Source organism: Saccopteryx bilineata, chromosome 2 (assembly GCF_036850765.1).
Source record: "Saccopteryx bilineata isolate mSacBil1 chromosome 2, mSacBil1_pri_phased_curated, whole genome shotgun sequence".
Classification (NCBI taxonomy): domain Eukaryota; kingdom Metazoa; phylum Chordata; class Mammalia; order Chiroptera; family Emballonuridae; genus Saccopteryx; species Saccopteryx bilineata.
Window position 1 is genome coordinate 355709723 of NC_089491.1, and position 16318 is coordinate 355726040.

A 16318-nucleotide genomic window follows, 5' to 3' on the forward strand; every position below is an offset into this window, starting at 1 on the left:
CGGGAGTCAGCTAAAAAGGCACAATGCTGCACCTCTAAGGTGACCTATCTAGGCTACCACATTGAGGCGGGGAAGCATACTCTTCCAGTTGTATAGAGGCAATCCTTGAAATTCCAACTCCCACTAGCAGGAGACAAGTTCGAGAATTTCTCAGGGCAATTGGATACTGCAGGGTGTGGATCCCTACATTTGCAGAGATAGCCAAGCCTTTATACTCCTGTACAGCAGGAACCCAAGAGTTAATTTGGACAGCTATGGAACAAGCTTTTGAAACCCTCAAGAAGGCCCTCACGAGGCCCCTGCCCTGGCTTTGCCAGACATTACCAAGCCTTTCCAGCTCTTTGTTCACGAAAGGAAGGGAATAGCAAAAGGGGTTTTGACCCAAACTTTAGGGCCATGACCATAGAGCAGGCCTATTGCTTACTTCTCTAAGTGGCTGGACCCTTTTGCATCTAGATGGCCAAACTGTTTCAGACCATAGCAGCCACTGCCATACTAGTAAGAGAGGCAGATAAACTAACCATGGGGCAAGAATTGTTCCTGACAGCCCCACATGCAGTAGAGACTTTGCTTAGGTAGATATCTAGTGCCAGGATCACGCAGTATCAAGCCCTGCTCATAGATCAGCCTCGCATTAAGTTTGTTCAGATGCAGGCTATCAACCCAGCAAGCCTGATGCCTGATGAAGAACCAAACATCCCTTGCATGACTGCTCTGAAGTGTTAGACTCTGTTCGAACTGCAAGACCAGATGTATCTCTATTTAATGCAGAAGTACAGCTATTCAGTTTTGTCCTAGATGGGGTTTGATATGCTAGAGTGGCTGCAGTAACTCCTGATGAGACCATATAGGCTGAATGAAGCCTTGCCCCACGGGACCTCAGCTCAGCAGGCAGAACTTATCACTCTCACCCAGGTGGGCCAAAAGAAAGAAGGTCAACATTTACACTGACAGTAGGTATGCTTTTGCTACTGCCCATGTTCACGCAGCAACCTATAAGGAGACAGAATTCCTGACATCTACTGGTAAGGACATTAAAAACAAAGAAGATATTTTAGCTTTACTAGAAGCTGTGTGGTTGCCGGAAACTGTAGCACTTATTCATTGCCCAGGACACCAGAAAGGGAACTCAACAGAGGCAAAAGGACATCGGGCAGCAGATAAGGCAGCCAAAGAAGTCGCTTTACAACCAGTAGGGCCTTTAGAAGTCTTAGTGACTTTACCAGAATGCTTATTGCCAGAGAAGTCATTTTATAAACAACTAGAGGAGGATTTTGCTGTAAGAAAAGGAATGTCTAAAAATAAAGAAGGATAGTTAGAGTTGCCAGACAAAAGACCATTCTTACCTGAAGCCTTGGGCAGAGAGATTATCAGTCAGCTACATTAAACTCATTTAGGCCAAACTAAGCTAATCATTTAAGAAAAATTACTACTTGCCAGGCTTAGAAGCTATTGCAGAAAGCATAGTGTCCAAGTGTCTAATTTGTGCCCAAGTAAACACTAAACAAAACAGAAGTTGTAAAAAGGAATAGGGATAGAGAAGCTTTCCCAGGTAAACATTGGGAGGTAGGTTTTATGGAGATAAAGCCATCAGCACAGGGATATAAGTATCTATTAGTTTTTATTGACACCTTTTCAGGATAGGTAGAAGCTTTTCCTACTAGAAATGAGACCGCAATAACAGTTAAGAAATTGCTATTTGAAAATATTCCCAGATTTGGCTTGCCCATTAATATTGGGTCTGATAATAAGCCTGCATTTGTATCTAAGGTCTCACAGCTAGTAGGAAAGGCACTCAACATTAATTGGCAGTTGCATTGTGCTTACAGGCCTCAGAGCTCGGGACAAGTTGAAGGAATGAACCAAACTCTGAAAGAAGTCCTAACTAAATTCATTTTAGAAACTGGTGAAAACTAGACTGACTGACTTACTCCCCCAAGTTCTGCTAGAAGCTAAATATAGCCCCTACTAGGAAAAATTCACCCAATATAGAATTGTATTAGGCAGGGTGACACGCCTTCTCCCTATGCTCCCTTGAAGACCCCCTCAGAGACGGTGCAAATGGGTCCCACCAACCCCTATAAGTTGACCCTAAGAAAGACGACATGCCCTGCTCCAGCCACAAACTGGAAGCTGGCTGGTCTATGTGCAACTGAAGCCTGAGGAATGTCACCATGGAACTTTTATAATTGAACTTTGGGAAAGGGGGGAGCGTGGGTCAGGGGAAGGCTAGAGCAAGTCATCTTAAAATTTAATACATGTACTGCTGTGGGTCATGCAGAAGGGGAGTTTAAGTCCCTTTGCTAAGAGAGATGCTACAAGGTAAATAAAAAATATATGTGCTCATAGCTACCCCTGAAAAATAACCTATAAATATTAATCACATGTCCGACAAGCTGCTTAGGGGGAGGACACCTCCAAAAAGAAGCATATTTTAAAAAAAAATTGTTTATTACTAACAAGTTGTCACTGAAGGTTAAGATCTTTAAAATTAAGAGATCTGATTAAAAAGGGATTGTATAGTTTTAATAATAGAAGATATAAGGTATAAATGTACTTTTCTTTTTTTTTTTTTTTTTTTTTTTTTTGCCCTGATCCTTATATACACACAGAAAGGAAGGAACATTAGGTCTTTAGCTGAGCCTGAAATCTCTTTCTTCCTCTGTGTAGTACTAAAAAATCCCTACTCAAACCCATAACAAAAAACACAAACTATTTCCATTTCGTTTTTTAGCACACCACACCTGATACATAAAAAATGTCCTTGGAATATTTAGCATTTGTAGTTAAATATAGCAATTGAAAGTTACCAATATAATGTAATAACACCGGCTAGCTACTCCCTACAAAAACTTGGGAAAGCCTCTCTAGGTTACAATAATTTCTCTACTGCCAATGGCCTATAATCGATCTCCTGCCTGCAAGGGAATTGCACCTCTGCCTGTGCCTAGAAAGGTGGGATTTCAATGACCAGGAATTATTCCTGTCCAGTAGGTTCAATCATAGGACGTTTCACTGTAACCTCTAAAGAAGTTCCCTCACATCACATGTGGTGGGTAATTACTGTCATAAAGTGCTAAAATGCATCTGATTCTAAGTGTAAACGCAATACTAGAATGACCTCCAGAACGTCCAAACCCTTCGGTCTCCCTTTACCTTAGAATAAAACACAAATTCCTCAGCTTAGCAATTGGGGCCCCTCCACAACCTGACCCCAACCCACCTCACTTCTGTGTCCAAGAAGCCAGAGACTGGCAAGGGGTCTGCGCTTGTGTTATCTCATTGAGCAATCCCAACAACCCAATGCGATGAGAATTAACATCATTTGTACCACTGAAAAAAATGGGCTTTAACAGCTGAGAAAACCATAGCTAAGATCACAGGGCTAGTAAATACCCCCACCTCGTCTCCAGGGGCCAGCAGAGGAGCCCCAAGAGGAACTGCTCATCTCTGGTGTTCATGCAGCCTCCTCCTCAAGTGAGCGCAGACAGCCTGGGATGCAAAGGGAGCACGCCTTGTGCTTCCACACACTGGTATGTGCACAGGACAACACGTAGGTTTTGCCATCTATGTAATCCCATCAGCTGTAGCAAAATAGCTAAGTGTTCAAGATTCCTCAAGAAGCGATTTTAAGTAAACCTTGCATATCTGCATTCATCCAGGAAGCTCCCTGTAAAGCCAGTAATCGCGGCCACCATCACAGCCACCTGGCCCATGCAGGTTCACATTGGATTCAGACAGACAGTAATGAAACAACAGAGCCACAAACTGGTGGGCCATTATCTTTAATTCTAGTTTTCACCCGGCAGGCAAAAAATATAAATAGTGGGAAAATACTTCCCTTTCCATTCAGGGCTCTCAAAGCCACTGAGTTATCCGAGTTTCCTAGCATCAAAGGTGTCTACCTCACCAGCCTCATTCTCCTCTGTTCCGCATCTCCTTCTCTCTGCACAAACTCTGTACTAACTGGCTTCTCTTCAGCACTCTGCCATCTTGGCTGCTTCTCCTCTCCTCCATGTGGCCTGTCTCTGCTCTCCTCTCTAATGCTAATCTCAGGAACCAAGAGAGACAGCAAGCTCCCGGTCTGCCCCATTTTACAGTGTAGAAATCAAAACCTTTTAATCCAGGGGTCGGGAAACTTTTTGGCTGAAAGAGCCATGAACGCCACATATTTTAAAATGTAATTCCATGAGAGCCATACAACAACAAGTGTATGTTACACGTTAGCCAATAAAAATTTGGTGTTGTCCCAGAGGACAGCTGTGATTGGCTCCAGTCACCCACAACCATAAACATGAGCAGTAGGAAATGAATGGATTGTAAAACATGAGAATGTTTTATTTTTTATTTATTTATTTATTATTTATTTATTTTTTAACAGAGAGAGAGATAGGGACAGACAGAAACGGAGAGATGAGAAGCATCAATCATTAGTTTTTTGTTGCACATTGCGACACCTTAGTTGTTCATTGATTGCTTTCTCATATGTGCCTTGACTGCGGGCCTTCAGCAGACTGAGTAACCCCTTGCTTGAGCCAGCAACATTGGGTCCAAGCTAGTGAGCTTTTGCTCAAACCAGATGAGCCCGCACTCAAGCTGGTGACCTCGGGGTCTCGAACCTGGGTCCTTGGCATCCCAGTCCAACGCTCTATCCACTGAGCCACCACCTGGTCAGGTGAGAATCTTTATTATATGCGGCTTAAGTGTCTGTTTGTCGCCGATAGCTTATTGGTTGCTTGCGTAACTGTACTAGCCAATCGGATGAAGTTGCCACAGCATTCAAATAGTCCCACCTTCTGGCATGCTACCTCACAAACTGGGTTAAAGATTGGAGCAATCATTATGCTGTTAAGAAATCTTAACACCAGAAGGGGTCTTTGCAATGGTACAAGACTAGAGGTTCTCCAATTGAAAAATAATGTCATAATAGCTAAGTCTTTGACTGGCTCCTCTAAAGGTGAAATACATGTCATTCCAAGAATTGATTTGGCTCCATCTCAAACAGGGTTGCCGTTTCAATTGAGACGTAGACAATTTCCTGTAGAACTTGCCTTTGCTATGACCATCAATAAGTCTCAGGGCCAAACGCTTAAGCGTGTTGGCATTTTTTTACCTGAGCCTGCATTTGGACAGGGTCAACTTTATGTTGCCTGTTCAAGAGTTCGTGAAAGAACGGACGTAAAATTAAAAACAATTGATGGTCCTCTGCAAGGCAAGCTTAAAAATGATGGAAAGATCTACACAAGAAATGTTGTGTACAAAGAGATCTTTGACATGTGAATTAACATTTTATTATTTAAATCACCTTTATTTATTGAGGTAGCGGTGGCTCTTAAGAAATGTACCGCCAGTGGTTTCCTTCATTGCACTCTACTTTAAGCAATTAAGCAAGTAGAAGGGGGAAACCCCGTGGGGCAGTAAGCAAAGGGGCGTCCTCACTGCCTGCCCTGGGTAATTTAGTTTGAATTAGCAGACACCTTTGCACAAATCATTTTAATTACAATTTATAATATCTAGAACAGCAGTCATTTCGTATGACCACCGGGCTATAAATGTACTTTTAAGAAAAGAGAAAAAGTAAGTTGTTATGATAGCTAGTTATTTCTGGATAAGAAAGTTCATGAAAGCCAAGGGTTTATGTAAGTTGCAGGTTTGTGCAGGTTGTAAGTGGTTTGTACAAAGAGAAAAAAATAGGTTTAGGTAACAGAATAAGCCTCTATTATATGATATATTCTAGTAAATGTTATGCCTCCAGTTTATTTGTATATAAAATAAAAGAGGCTTAGATTTACTTTTCCTTCAACAAGGTAGCTTATGTGTAGCATTAAAGGAAACTTCTTTCTATGCTAATAATTCTAATATAATTAAAGAAAGCCTATCTTTAGTTAGGGCAAACATAGAAAAAAGAAGAAAAGAATTTGAACAGTCAGAGAATAAGTTCCAAAGAGTTTTAATTAATTACCATGGCTCACTACCCTTTAGTCTGCAGCAATTGGTCCTCTTACTTTGATTTTAACTTGTCTGACAGTAGGATCATGTTTAATCAATATTATAACAAGGTTTGTTCAAGAGAGAATAAACTCTATCAAATTAATATTGTAGTAATCAGAAATCAATACACACGAATACAAGAGGATAGCTACGAAAATAAAAACAAATCAATGATTTGATTAAAATTTAATTAAAACCAGTAGGGAATGAAGTGTAGAAAAGAAAGGCTCTTAACATGAATAATTTTTGGCAAAACTTATTTTCTCTAAAACAAAGAGACTTTTAGCAGAACTTACTTTTTCTGAAAATACACCCTATTCTTGGCCTTGAGGCTGGTTTTCCAGACTGTGACTTTGGGCTAGCTTTGCAAAGTTGCAGGTGCTCTCAGAACGTTTCTCCCTGAATTAACCCTATAGATAAACATTTTAAGAAAGCTTGTTTCACTGCTATGCTTCCTCTCCTCCCCATTCCTCAATCAGTATGTAATTTTCCCTTTAAAATCCAGCCCCCAATGTGGTGGTGTTCACCACCACATTGATTTGAATGACTTAGGTCTCCATGCGGTCCATGTAGCCGGTTAATTAAAAGACTCCTTAATTTCTTAACTTGGCTAACTGATTGATTGTGTGGCAAGACATCTTCTCTCACTGTTCTGACACAACATTATAATGTAATAATAAAAGGATAAACAACTCAACTTGAAAATGGGCAAAAGATTTGATAATTCATTAAAGAAAACATACCAACTGCAAACAAGGACTTGAAAAGATATTCAATATCACTAGCCATTAAGGAAATGCAAATTAAAACTGAGATACAACTACACACCTATGAGAATGGCTAAAATGAAGAAGACTGACAATACTAAGTGTTAGTGAGGATGTGGAAAAACAGAAACCCAAATACATAGCTTAGGAAAAGATTTCATCAACTTCTAATAAGATCAAGCATACATTTATCATGCTACCCAAGAGAAACAAAAACATTATGTCCACACAAAGACTTGTAATACAATATTTATAACAACTTTATTCATAATTGGCAAATGCTGAAAATAACCCAAAGTCAATTATCTGGTGAATGAATAAACAATTTGTGATACTCTATACAAAGAAATATTATTCAGCAATAAAAATGGTCAAACTACTAATATGTACAACACAAGTCTCAAAAGCATTGTCAAGTGCAAAAAACCAGACACAAAGACTGCATGCTATATATAATTCTATTTACATTAAATTATTGAAAAGGCAGAACAAGAGATCAGTGGTTGCTAGGGAGTTTAGGAGGAGGAGATTTGACTACAAAAGGGCATAAGGAAACTTTTTTAATTGATGGAATTGTTCTATGTGATGGCTGTGATGGTGGTTACATGATGGTACACAACTGTCAAAACTCATCAAACTGTATACCTAAAATTGATGAGTTTTAGTGTATGTAAACTATATCTCAATAAAACTGATTATAAAAAATAGTGCTGATTCACACTTTATTATCTATCATAATTACAAAAAAAGTTTTAAATCAAGCATTCTAAGTTTTAAATCTGAACATTTACTACACAATACACTAAGGATACGGGGCAAGTTGTGAGAGGAAATATACAACTTGACATTGTTTTCATCACTTACTATTTCATCTTTAAATTCAATTAAAATAAAACCTGTGATTTGCTGGAGCCTATCCAGATCTGTCACAGAAAGAAACAAATTACAAAGTACTCCTCATTTAGATTAACCCGTAACGTTAGCTATGAAAATTATTGTCTTGATGTGTTTCATAATGCATTACGACAGTGAGTTTCTAATGAGTTAAAAACACTTTTTAAAATTTTGACTTTGTAAAAGAAGAAACCGTAGAACAGAGGTTAATTTGCCTAAAGCTAGAATTCCCATCCAGGTAGCTGGCTCCAGAGCCCATTCTCTTAACCACTTCCCTTGTCACCAGCAGGTAATTGCAACTGCCTCGCCTCTCCTTTTCATCCTCCAGCTCCTGTTAACGCTCCACCACTAAGACTGGCACCTTCATTTATTTCCTCCTCTGTCTAACCAGCCTAATTTAATAGACTGCTAATTGGTTTCTTTACTTTCAGTCTCTTTCCATGACAACCCATTTTATGCACCACTGTTCAGTTTTCCTTAAAAAATTATGTGGCCCCACATTCTTCAACAATGTTTGGTGAATTCTCTTAACTCGACCCCACCTCTCCTGTCCAAACTGATTGTCTTTAATTCCCACCACAGACTGTCTCCTTAGGCAGGTGACTTCTTCATTAGTCTCCAAACATATTCATTTTGTTCCTCCCCATCTGAGACTTACAACTGCTCCCTGCCACCAGTACTGTCCCCCTTCACCTTTTAATCCCACAAATCCGGCCCTGGCCAGTTGGCTCAGTGGTAGAGCAACGGCCTGGCGTGCAGAAGTCCCAGGTTTGATTCCCGGCCAGGGCACACAGGAGAAGCGCCCATTTGCTTCTCCACCCCTTCCCCTCTCCTTCCTCTCTGTCTCTCTCTTCCCCTCCTGCAGCCAAGGCTCCATTGGAGCAAAGACGGCCCGGGCGCTGGGGATGGCTCTGTGGCCTCTGCCTCAGGCGCTACAGTGGCTCTGGTCGCAACAGAGCGATGCCCTGGAGGGGCAGAGCATCACCCATTGGTGGGCAGAGCGTCGCCCCCTGGTGGGCGTGCCAGGTGGATCCCGGTCGGGTGCATGCGGGAGTCTGTCTGACTGTCTCTCCCTGTTTCCAGCTTAAGAAAAATACAAAAATAAATAAAAATAAAAAATAAAATAATCTCACAAATCCTTCAAGGCCCTGATTAGTAGCATTTCCTCCTCAAGGATTTCCTCAACCAATTCAACTCACCCTGATGGTCCCATTATAACTATATGAATATTTAAGAAAAACACTCCATAGCCTTTTATGACTCTTTACCACAAACAATCTTACACAAGCGTATTTATTTTACCCCCTAAAAACACTAAATTCTAGTGGCAGGGCTTAGGATTTATATTTCTTTTAGAAGGCCCCCACCCCAAGCCTTCAGTACTTAACCTTTTAACTATGGCTTCTGCTCAGTTTTTACTGAAGGGATACAAAGAGAAAACCCCAGTCATTGTCCTCATTCTACAATACTGGTTTCTTCCATAAGAAACCAGCAGAGGAATGGGGGGAGATGCGGGAGCAGATAACACGTGCAGATGTTGAAAAAAGCTTTCATGGCTTCAGGTCAGTCTTTTCCGAGCCCACCCTGAGCTGAGAATAGAGAGCTTACTGTTCTAACAGTTGAGCCGCTCTGCCTCGGGACACGAGCTGGCCCAATGTACAGAACAGTTTACCACGGGATTATTAAAGATGATGAGATGATGTGGAAAGGTGCTCAGCCTCCCACCAGTAATAGAAGCTTAGTGAACTTTATCAAAATTCAAGACTTTCTGAAATATACCTTTTTAATAAGTTCTCTCATGGCTAGAAGTTTTCCAGTCTCAGATCCAACAAAGAGAAGCTCTTGTTCTACAATCTCTACTGCAGAATTCCTGAGAAGAAAACACACCAGCTTGTCTGTAAGAGCCAATTTTTGCTTCCCTGCCACCTTGAAATTCTAAATAAATGAAAAAATTTATAACTCCAAAGAATGAACTTTTCCATTGTCAATATGAGCACTTAATTATATATACCTGACCTAAAGACAAAGTTATTTTAAAAATATTTTACTATAGTTATACAAGTGTTACCAAGAAAGTTTGAAAAATATAAAGAAATGTAAACAATAAATTGCCCACACTTCTACTATTTTAGAATAAACCTTGACATGTCAAATAAATCTTCATGTCTAACTACTTAGCAAATTATTTCTAAAAGTAATATTTTTCAGTAAAATAGACCATTTTTAAGGTTATAATTACATATTGCTAAATACTTTCATTAATTTTTTTCTTAATGATAGCAGGGTTTATTTATAGACAAACATTGGGGCTGAGGGTTTTTTAACTAACGCTCTATAAGCCGCTGCAATACATTACACTGTATCAAAACTATTTTTTCCATTTTGTTGTCTGCCTTTATATTTATGGTGAGTTCGTTCTCTTTTCATTTTATACATAGGAATTAAGTTGAAAGTAGACAGGGTATTCTGTGGGCTTTTTTTTTTTTTTTTTTTTTTGTATTTTTCCGAAGCTGAAAATGGGGAGAGACAGTCAGACAGACTCCTGCATGCGCCCGACCGGGATCCACCCGGCATGCCCACCAGGGCCGACGCTCTGCCCACCAGGGGGCGATGCTCTGCCCCTCCGGGGCGTAGCTCTGTCGGGACCAGAGCCACTCTAGCGCCTGGGGCAGAGGCCAAGGAGCCATCCCCAGCGCCCGGGCCATCTTTGCTCCAATGGAGCCTCGCTGCAGGAGGAGAAGAGAGAGACAGAGAGGAAGGAGAGGGGGAGGGGCGGAGAAGCAGATGGGCGCTTCTCCTGTATGCCCTGGCTGGAAATTGAACCCGGGACCCCTGCATGCCAGGCCAACGCTCTACCACTGAGCCAACCGGCCAGGGCCCTGTGGGGTTTTTTGTTTTGTTTTTTAAGTGAGAGGAGAGGAGACAGAGACAGACTCCTGCGTGTGCCCTGACCGGGTTCCACCCAGCAAGCCTCCTATGGGCGATGCTCTGCCCACTTGGGGCTGTTGCTTAGCAACTCAGCTATTTTTTTAAAGCTTTTATTTATTTTCTAGAGGAGAGAGAGAGAAGGGGGAGAAGACAAGGAAGCATCAACTCCCATATGTGCCTTGACCAGGCAAGCCCAGGGTTTTGTACCAGCAATCTCAGTGTTCCAGTTCAATGCTCTATCCAAGGTGCCACCACAGGTCAGAGCGCAATCTAGTTATTTTTAGCACCTGTGGCAGAGGCTCCTCAGATCCATCCTTAGTCCCAGGGCCAACTCGCTGGAACCAATAGAACCATGGCTGCGGTAGGGGAAGAGAGAGAGAGGATGAAGAGGAAGCAGAGGGGTGGAGAAGCAAATGGTTGTTTCTCCTTTGTGCCCTGACTGGAATAGAACCTGGGACAGCCACACACCAGGCTGAAGCTCTACCACGGAGTCAACTGGCCAGGGCCTAGGGTATTCTTTACCATTTGGCTTCATTTTTACTTAACATGGTATTATAAGCACTTAAAATTACCTTGCTCCAATGGACACAGTAATGATACTGTCCTGGTTGAGTCTGCACCACTGCTCAACATCATATGCAAAAGTTGCACTGAACACTGCTCTTCTGACCTTGTGGGATGTGCAAGCCAGGAAAATGGAAGCCAGCTGGTCTCTGAACCCAGTTTTGCCATCTTCAAATAGTTTATCCAATTCATCTACTACCAGCCATTCAACACTAAGAAATAACAAAACAACTTGTGGGTATTAAACTGGAAGATCCAAGACATTTCACTAAACTGGGGATGCATGAAGAAGTCAAGATGTAATGCTGCTTCTCAGACCCACATCTATACCACAAAAGGTACAAGGAAAATAAGCAGGAAAAGGGCCAAAATAAGATAACAAATTAATATACTTATTCCATTAGCCTCAAAGTTATGAGGTTCCATTAGCAACAACAAAGCTTCACATAAACCTTATAAACTCCCAACAGCATTGCTGAAAGTCTAGGGCAGTGGTTCTCAACCTTTCTAATGCCGTGACCCCCCAATACAGTTCCTCATGTTGTGGTGACCCCAAACCAAAAAATAATTTTGGTGACTACTTCATAACTGTAATTTTGCTACAGTTTTGATTCGGAATGTAAATACCTGATATGCATTATGTATTTTTTGATGGCTTTAGGCAACCCCGCCGGGGTCGCGACCCACAGGTTGAGAACCGCTGGTCTAGGGGAATTATGTGCTGCTTATCAGAATCTGTAGCTTTCTTCCAGACCAGATAGTTATTTTTCTATGAATTTAATGAAAACCATTATTCTCAGCATCAACACTTACTGAAAGATGGCCTACAGCAAGCTCCAAAAGGCAACAATACAAGCAATTAAGGATGAAAGATGGAAAACACACATAAAAGACATTAAAATATCATCTGTACCTTGTGAAGTCTATTCCTGGAGGATCTTGCTTTAATAAATAGTCGATTGGGAGTGGTCACAAGAATATTTATAGCAAAAACAAATGGTACAAGTTTCAAAGACAAGTATATCCCTCTTGAACTAGAGAATTAAGCCTACTGAATTTTAGTTAAATTCCCCTGAAGTGGGAAAAGGAGGGAGTGGTTATACTTACTACACCAACTACACAAAAGTTCTTCCCTGTCAGTAAGTTAACAAACATATTTTTGTATCTATCACAATACAAACTAGAATATCCCTTCTCTATTTTTATATTTCACTATCTTCTCAACTTCTAAGAGCCAACAACACTGTAATCAACAGTTTGATTTTCATTTTATTTTCCAAGGAACACCCTTTTTAAAAGAAATTCTATTCAGAAGTTGAAAAGAAAAGACAGGGAAAATCAGATTCTTTGGGTAGGGATGTAAGCTATTCTTGCTTGCAGAGGAGTTCCATGGCATTTAGTATAAAGGAGGGTTTGTCAACCTCAGCACATTGACTTTTCGGGTCAGACAGCTCTCGTTGTAGGGGCTTTTTTTTTTTTATTTTAGTGAGAGGAGGGGAGGCAGAGACAGACTCCCGCATGCACCCCAACCGTTATCCAAGGGCCTATCCCACTAGGGGGCGATGCTCTGCCTGTCTGGGGATCTGGCTTCGTTGCAACCAGAGCCATTTTTTAGTGCCTGAGGGAGAGGCCATGGAGCCATCCTCAGTGCCCAGGACCAACTCGCTCCAATCAAGCCATGGCTGTAGGAGGGGAGGAGAAGACAGACAGAGAGAGAGAGAAAGCGAGAGAGAGGAGTGGGAGGTGTGGGGAAGTAGATGGGCACTTCTCCTGTGTGCCCTGACCAGAAATTGAACCTGGGACATCCACATGCTGAGCTGATAACTCTACTGCTGAACCAACCAGCAGAGGCCAGCAGGGTCTGTCTTGTGCATTGTAGGATGTTTAACAGCATCCCTGGCCTCTGCCCACTATAGATCAGTAGCACTCTTTCCTGGTTGTGACAACTTAAAATGTCTTCAGGTATTGCCACATGTCCCTGGAGGGTAAGGTGGGAATGGAAGGCAGAACTGCCTTTGGTTGAGAACCACTAGTACAGTGGTACCTTGAGATACAAGTTTAATTCGTTCTGTAACTGAGTTTGTAAGTCAGTCAACTTGTATATCAAACAAATTTCTCCCATTTAAAATAACTGAAATAGATTTAATCTGTTCTAGCCCTGTGAAACATCCCCAAACCATCCTAAATTATGAAAAAATATATTTTTAATTAAGAAACACACATGTATACTTTATCAATGCATAACAATCCCGCATGCGCCCGACCGGGATCCACCTGGCACGCCCACCAGGGGCGACACTCTGCCCACCAGGGGGCGATGCTCTGCCCCTCCGGGGCATTACTCTGCCGTGACCAGAGCCACTCTAGCGCCTGGGGCAGAGGCCAAGGAGCCATCCCCAGCGCCCGGGCCATCTTTGCTCCAATGGAGCCTTGGCTGCGGGAGGGGAAGAGAGAGAAGAGAGGAAGGAGGGGGGCGGGTGGAGAAGCAAATGGGCGCTTCTCCTGTGTGCCCTGGCTGGGACTCAAACCCGGGACTTCTGCACGCCAGGCCGACGCTCTACCACTGAGCCAACCAGCCAGGGCCCACTTTCTTAATTTTAAACTTAACCTAAGCTTAACATTACATATTTTTCATTTCATATTTTCATCACCTGCTTTTGCCTTTTTGGCTGCACTTTCGGCACTTTCACTTGCAGGACTTTTGAATAAAAAACTATCCAAAGAGGTTTGCTTTTGCCTGCCTTTTAAAATGTTACGGAAATGTGACAAACAAGTGTCATTAAAAAGTGCTGAACATGACCAGTTGAAACTTTTTCTGGGTGATCCTTTTCAATGAAACTTGAGAGCTTCTCCCAGCATATCTTTAATTTCACTGTAGAAATCACTTCCTCCGACTCTACCTCCTCCTCACTACTAATCTCTTGCAGAAGCTCCGTATGTTGCATCATCTGTAGCTCCTTTAACTCCCCAGTTGAGAGTTCCCCCTCATGTTCCTAATGAGCTTGTTTACATCACCCTCATCTACCTCCTGACCCATCGACTTTCCAAGGGACACAATCTCCTCCAACGCTTCTACCTCGGTCTCAGTCTCTGGTTTGAATCCTTTGAAGTCCCTGTCTGCAACAACATCAGGCCATAACTTTTTCCATGCTGAGTTCAAGGTTCTTCTTGTAACCTCGTGCCATGCCAAGTCAATAATGCGTAAACATATCACGATCTTGTAGTGATCTTTCCAAAACTCTCGGAGGGTTAGAACTGTATTCTCAGTCACCTCAAAGCAGGGGCGGAACAAGTGCTTTGTGTAAAGCTTTTTAAAGTTGGAAATGACCTGCTGATCCATAGGTTGCAAGATTCAAGTCGTGTTGAGTGGGAGGTAGAGGACTTTCATGAACTTGAACTCATCGAGAATGTCATCTTCAAGACCAGGTGGGTGGGCTGGAGCATTATCAAGGATTAGTAATGCTTTCATGGGGAGTTTATTTTTTTGAAGATATTTCTTTACTGCAGGACCAAAGATAAGATTTACCCATTCAATAAAAAAGTGCTGTGTAACCCATGCCCTAGCATTGGTGCACCACATAACCTGCAGTTTTTCTTTAAGAATCTTGTGAATCTTAAAGGCTTGAGGATTTTCGGAATGGTACACTAGCAGTGGCTTTACTTTACAGTTACCGCTAGCATTTGCACACAATGCAAAGGTCAGACGGTCCTTCATGGGTTTATGGCCTGGCAGCTTCTTCTCCTCTGCAGTGATGAAAGTCCTCTGGGGCATTTTTTTCCAAAACAATCCTGTTTCATCACAGTTGAACACTTGTTGGAGGATGTAGCCTTCCTTTGTGATAAGCGCAGCAAAATGTGCGATGTACTCCTCAGCTGCCTTAACATCAGCACTGGCAGCTTCACCATGCCTCACCACTGAGTGGATCCCAGATCTTTTCTTGAAATTTTCAAACCAGCTGTGACTTGCCTTAAATGTATATTCTGCTTCCTCTTTTAAGGTTGATGGTTCTTTCTTCTTCAAGTCTTCGTACATAATACATACCTTTTCACATATTACAGTCTCTGTCACTGTATCTCCTGCCAGCTCTTTCTCTTTCACCCACACCAGCAGAAGCTTCTCCATTTCTCCATGGATATTTGTCCTTAATTGGGACAGAACTGTAGTTCCTTTCACTGGATTTACGCTTTTGATGGCATCTTTTTGTTTAAGGATGGTACAAATTGTAGATGTATTGCGGTCGTACAGCCTTGCCAGTTCAATCACTTGTACACCACGCTCATGTTTTTCCATTATTCCTTGCTTTACTTCTATCGACATCATTCTCTTTTTCTTCTCACCACTGTCCTTTACACTCACTTTCTTTGGCCCCATAATATCACACAAAAAAAGTTAGTAAAGGGGATGACGTCAGAGTAATGGCAGGGTAGGAAGCGATACTGATAAATCTCCCCCAAAACTCAACAAGATCTTCAACCAGAAACAGAAAAACCTATCCTTGGAGCCTCCAGATGTTTCGCAATACACCCAAAGGTATGACCGAGCGAAAAATTGGCTAACTATATAACCAAACCCCGAAGGAAATAGGGAGTAAGAAATGCTCCACCTTCCTCACTAACCTAAACAGGGTGGCTTTCACTGGAAACTGAGAATATAGAAACTAAGGCGGGCAAAGGGGGTGAATAGATCCAGGCCGCGGCACAAACGGCTGAACCAGGCTGTGGCACGGAGATCCAAGCCAAGGAAAAACTGTTTCTGTGACAACCCAGGCAATACAGCTAACACTCGCACCAAACCCAAAGAAAGACAAGCGGGGCAGCCATTTTACCCGATCTCCTGGTCGGCGCACGCAGATAGTGGGCGAGAGATTCCTTCCAAAGCCCCGGGAGTGTGCGCCCGTGTTGTCCCACAGAGAGGCAGAGTCAGAGGCATTTGTGTGGGCCAAAAGTGGAATCTCCGTGCCGCCCTAGCGCCCTGGGGGTGCCGCGCATGGGGAGGGAGTGAGAACTAATTCCAACGCTGGAACTTTTCCATGCAGGAGGGGGTTTCACTCAGAGGGTGAGGCCGCTGGTCTGATATCCTGGTCTGTGTGTGCAGATAGTGAGCGAGAGATTCCTCTGAGTGCCTCGGCAGTGCCCGCCTGTGTTATCCCACAGAGGGGCAGAGTTGGGGGCCT

General features: G+C 42.4%; 1 pseudogene; it reads right to left on the reverse strand.

The window, feature by feature from the left end:
- Positions 1–420: 420 nt before the first annotated feature.
- Positions 421–16318, reverse strand: part of LOC136322643 (probable ATP-dependent RNA helicase DDX52) — a 31432-nt pseudogene continuing 15534 nt past the window's right edge.